The sequence below is a fragment of the Schistocerca serialis genome, chromosome 2, assembly GCF_023864345.2.
Source record: "Schistocerca serialis cubense isolate TAMUIC-IGC-003099 chromosome 2, iqSchSeri2.2, whole genome shotgun sequence".
NCBI classification, from domain to species: domain Eukaryota; kingdom Metazoa; phylum Arthropoda; class Insecta; order Orthoptera; family Acrididae; genus Schistocerca; species Schistocerca serialis.
The window spans coordinates 589840224-589845597 of NC_064639.1; the positions used below are offsets into that span (position 1 = coordinate 589840224).

At 42.9% G+C, this 5374-nt stretch overlaps 1 non-coding gene across 1 annotated transcript; it reads right to left on the minus strand.

Moving 5' to 3' along the window:
* Positions 1 to 5017: 5017 nt before the first annotated feature.
* On the minus strand, positions 5018 to 5092 carry Trnas-uga (transfer RNA serine (anticodon UGA)). The gene has a single exon. It is a non-coding gene; the product is annotated as a tRNA-Ser (tRNA).
* Between the last annotated feature and the right edge of the window lie 282 nt (positions 5093 to 5374).

Below are 5374 nucleotides of genomic sequence, written 5' to 3' on the forward strand. Positions count from 1 at the left end.
TTCGCTCTTCTAAAACGACAGGACATGTCAACATGCCACAGAACAGGCCACACCAGACGTACATAAAATGTGTTCTGTCTAAGAAACCATTCAGAATAGAGTATATGTCCACACGAAGTTTTTGGTTTCAAATGAACAAATTCCGAATACTGTCCTTTCCATCTGGGACACCCTGTATATTTAGTACTTGAGTGCTTTTACGCATCTTAAGAAACTTATCTAGAACTTGATGCAGAATGTAAAGTAGATGCTAATTTCTAATCAACGAAGTTGGATGCAACGCAGCCCTCTAAAAGTGATACTGCAGCATTATGTCATGCTGCTAGCAATACCGCGGACTTAATATCAAATGTGGTCCGTTACTATCCATGACGTCTGATAAGTTGATTGGGAAGTGTTTGTTGTTCACAGACATTTTGTAATAGGCATGAGTAATGTCTTATCCAATCCTGTAGGAGAAAGTGTGCTAACTTGGAACACATTTCAGTACACAGACATTTTGTAACTGGCGTGAGTAACGTCTTATCCACACGAATAGGAGAGAGTGTTCTAACTTGGAACGCATTTCAGCTTTTCACCTCTACCCAGCTTCTAACAGATTTTTAATATACTTTGTTACTTATTTTTTAAGATGTACACTCATTGTTGCGTCCGTCAGCCCATATCGATGATGTTTCGTTGAATGGTTCCCACACTGACACATGTTGATGACACAGCATTAAAATCCTCAGAAACTTACGGAATGGTTGCACTCCTGCCACGTTGAACGATTCTCTGCAGTCATCGTTGGTCCCGTCCTTGCAGGATGTTTTTCCGGCTGCAGCGATGTCATAGATTTGATGTTTTACCGCATTCCCGATATTCACGGTACACTCGTGAAATGGTCAAACGGGAAATCCCCCCTTCATCGCTGCCTCGTAGTTCCTGTGTCCAATCGCTTGTGCGCCGACTATAACGCCACGTTCAAACTCACTTAAATCTTGATAAACTACCACTGTACCAGCAGTAACCGATCTAATATCTACGCAAGAGACTTGTTGTCTTATATAGGCGTTCCCGACCGCAGCGTCGTATTCTGTCTGGTTACATATCACTGTACTTGAATACACATGCCTATACCAGATTGTTTGGCGCTTCAGTTTATTTACAGCAGTTTAATGTAAGCACTGGATTCGATATCCGGAGGCTGGTAGAATTTTCGGGTTACAATATTCTAGTATTTCACAACGCAACTGAGCGCACCCAAAAATCGCGTAGATCCACAAAAATATTGGCCACACGGCGATGGTTCAATTTCTGAAAAAAAAGCTCAATATTCTATCATTAGTAGCCCAAATGGCAAAATGCTGCCCAGTTTGGTCACCTGGGATGTACTCAGTTATTAAAACAGCTCCGATGCTGAACGATGGTGAAGGGTTTGTGGATAGCGGAAGGGGTATGAGCTGACACTATATTCTTGCATTGCGTTTTTACTCTTCGTGGGAAGCATTTCGTCGAAAATTTCAAGAATCCTCAGGAAATATGATATTAAAAGCGTCCTTATGCCTTTGGCCAAAACTAGATCCCTTCTTGGATCGGTGAAAGATGATTTGGGACTGAGGAAGCCTGGGGTACACAAGATTCCCTGTCACTGTGGCAAGGTCTACATTGGACAGACTATCCGTACAGTTCAAGATCGATGTGTGGAACATCAACGGCATGCACGTCTGCTCCAGCCGGAAAAATCAGTCGTTGCCGAACACTGTCTTAATGAAGGGCACAATATGTCCTTCAAAGAGACGCAAATTATTGTCTCGGCTTCCCGTTACTGGGATTGTGTGTTGAAAGAATCAATTGAAATACGTCTGTCTGATGATATTATCAATCGAGACAAAGGTTTTCCTTTAAGCAAGACATGGAATCCTATTTTATTACAGATAAAACAAAAACGGTCTGGCTTCCGACCGGCTGCATTTTAATTTTGCGATTCCTCGCTTTTGACAGTTTTCACCGCTGGCGCCGCTGCAATTCTTCGCCTCACAGAGGGCAGCTCTTCCGTTGCTCGCGAACGCGCAACGGCCAGTACCCGCGGTATAAAGGGGCCGCCGAATCTGAGGTCTCTTCAGTTGTGCACTCAGTCTCACCTGAAGATGGCGGCCAGATGGTCCGCCGAAATATCGTGTTGTCTTCAGGACGATGGAACCCGGCTGCAAACCCGTGAAAATCATCAGCATTTGATACGCCGGGAAAATCTACGCTATCACACTACATTCTGTAGTTAGTTCGTTCGTAAAAGTTTTTGTCAGCTGGCTGCTTGATTCCGTCCGAATCGACTGCGCCCTGCATCCCTCCATCACCCTTTCGTCCAAAGCCTGTTTACACTGTAAGTCTACAGTAATGGCTGAAACCAGCAAATCCTTGCACAATTAAACCGTAAAACATGCATGCACTCATGCACTGTCAGATGACTAAACATGCACAACTAAAGGAAACACATGCTGTTTCGGAATTCGATGTTTTGATGTGCTGCATTTTTTTAAATTTTAAAACAGTGTACACCAACCAGTTTTTTCCAAATTCTCAATTTATTGCGTTGCCATTAGCGTGAGGCAATGCCTGAAATTTGGTATTCTGGGCCCACTCTTGACACTTTAGATCTAGGAATATTGAATTCCTTAACGGTTTCTGAAATAGAATGTCCCAACTACTTTCCGCACTCAAAGTCTTAATTACCGTGGTGCGACCATAATCACCTCGGAATCTTTCCACACTAAAAACAACTTCAGTACGAATGACAGCTCCGCTAGCGCACTGCCCTTTTATACGTAGTGTACCCGATACTACCACCGTCTATGTATGTGCAAATCGTCATCCCAAGACATCTGTCACCTCAGTATATCCCTGGTTGCGCAAAACTCCAAGATCATTGTAGAATGAAATGGTTTATCGTTTCCTACAGAAATTTTCGTAATAAATATAAAAGGTCATCTTTAACAAATTGACGCAGCTTTTCAAAACCCTTGATACGGGCACGAACCATCTCTTCGTGACACAAAATTACCTATCTGTCATAAGATTGCGTCCACACAATGCCTTTCTTCTGTTCGACTTTGCGCATGCTCGTAAATTTCCAACAGTGCAACTAGGCGTGCGCATTTGGGTGAGGCTATGATGTGAAGCGATTTATGAAGAGTAATGTCTGTTGACTCCAAAGGAGGCACCCTTAAATGTATAGATGACAGCAGACAACGTTATGTGGAATGCCTCTTCTATATATTATTAGAATAAATATTTGAGATATTCTGCCCTGAGCGTCAAGTATTTGACAAAAAGTCTCTTTTCATATTGTTGCTGTCCTCAGTCCAGAGACTGGTTTGATGCAGCTCTTCATGCTACTCTATTCCGTGCAAGCTTCTTCATATCCCAGTACCTACTGTAACCTACGTCCTTCCGAATCTGTTTAGTGTATTCATCTCTTGGTCTCCCTCTATAATTTTTAGTCTCCACATTGCCCTCCAATACTAAATTAGTGATATATTTTACTCATATAATCTTCCGTTATTATAGTAGTGGAAATATTTTTTTTATAAAATAAAAGACAAATGACGCAATGACGTAACGACCAAGGGCCTCTCTTAAGTATTTCTCAGTTTCAGGAATAATCACTGAAATGCTTTGTTTTGAAACGCGAATAAGCAGTTCAGACTGACTGATACGTAAGTCGCTAAGGAAAAGTTATTGCCAGCCTTATCGCCGCAATTTCCCAAGCTGTGATCTCCTACTGAAGTTTGCAAACAAAAAGTTGTTATCACTTTGTATTTCTCGGTCCTCTATTATTTAGATACTTCTTTACCTACAGCCGCTTTTGCGTTTTCTATTTCATCGCAATAAATGCAGCACAAGCTCCCAAGCAAAGTAGGGGATCCGTAGCAAACTGTTTGCTTAGAGAAGCAACACATGAACACGAGAACGCCCATACGTTCTTTCAACCGTACCATCGCAATAGGGTTAAGGGGTCACTTTCCTATCTTCCTTAACTCACGTCTGTTGACCTTATCTCCCTAAGTCCCCAGATTATTTTGCTACCATTCTCCTGGAATGATAAGATATTGGTTTGTGTTCTCTTCCTTTTCCAGTCGTTCAACGTAACTTTACCAACACACTTCCATTTACGCAGCACCCAAGTAGAGAGCTTGATTTTTCTCTATCGTTTCAACTGGTAGCTCCATTTCCTTCAGGAGGATCCTGAATCAATTTTTTCAGTATTCCAAAAACATTTTCAGAAATTCTTCTTGCCCTGCTCAAACAGTAATCAAATATTGTTTGTCGCTGAGTGAGATTTCCCTTATCAAAGTGTATAATGAAAAGGAGAAACCACCATCAGCTATAATAATACAAGGCACTACAATTTCAGTTCTGAATAATACCTCTGGTGGAGGGGGTGTTCATTAAGTTTTCAGCACCAGTAATAATTTGACAGTGTGAACTGTTCTGGAACACTGCATCATTGACCGTTCGATTGCAGCCTACATCCACACGTGTAAATTTATACTGCTCACACTCAAGTGCCAGTAATACAATGCTGTTACCTCTTTTGTAATAATGTTAGTATGATGTCATAGATTTTGATGGTCAGAATTTCACATACTTCCCATCTAAAGAGTCCAAGGCAATCTGAGAAGTTCCGTACGTCCTGGAACTGTTTTAATATAAAACTTCCTGGCAGATTAAGGCTGTGTGCCGGACTGAGACTCGAGTTCGGGACCTTTGCCTTTCGCGGGCAAGTGCTCTACCAACTGAGCTACCCAAGCATGACTCACGCCCCGTCCTCGCAGCTTTACTTCTGTCAGTACCTCGTCTCCTACCTTCCAAACTTTACAGAAGCTCTCCTGCGAACCTTGCAGAACTAGCACTCCTGAAAGAAAGGATATTGCGGAGACATTGCTTAGCCACAGCCTGGGGGATGTTTCCAGAATGAGATTTTCGCTCTGCAGCGGAGTGTGCGCTGATATGAAACCTCCTGGCAGATTAAAACTGTGTGCCGGACCGAGACTCGAACTCGGGACCTTTGCCTTTCACGGGCAAGTGCTCTACCAACTGAGCTACCCAAGCACGACTCAGGCCCCGTCCTCACAGCTTTACTTCTGCCAGTACCTCGTCTCCTACCTTCCAAACTTTACAGAAGCTCTCCTGCGAAGCTTGGTAGAGCATTTGCCCGCGAAAGGCAAAGGTCCCGAGTTCGAGTCTCGGTCCGGCACACAGTTTTAATCTGCCTGGAAGTGTCATATCAGCGCACACTCCGCTGCAGAGTGAAAATCTCATTCTGTTTTGATATATGTTTCCATTCAGTTACAGCTGATGCCGTCTGAAAGACACAATGCACTGACTGTTTGGG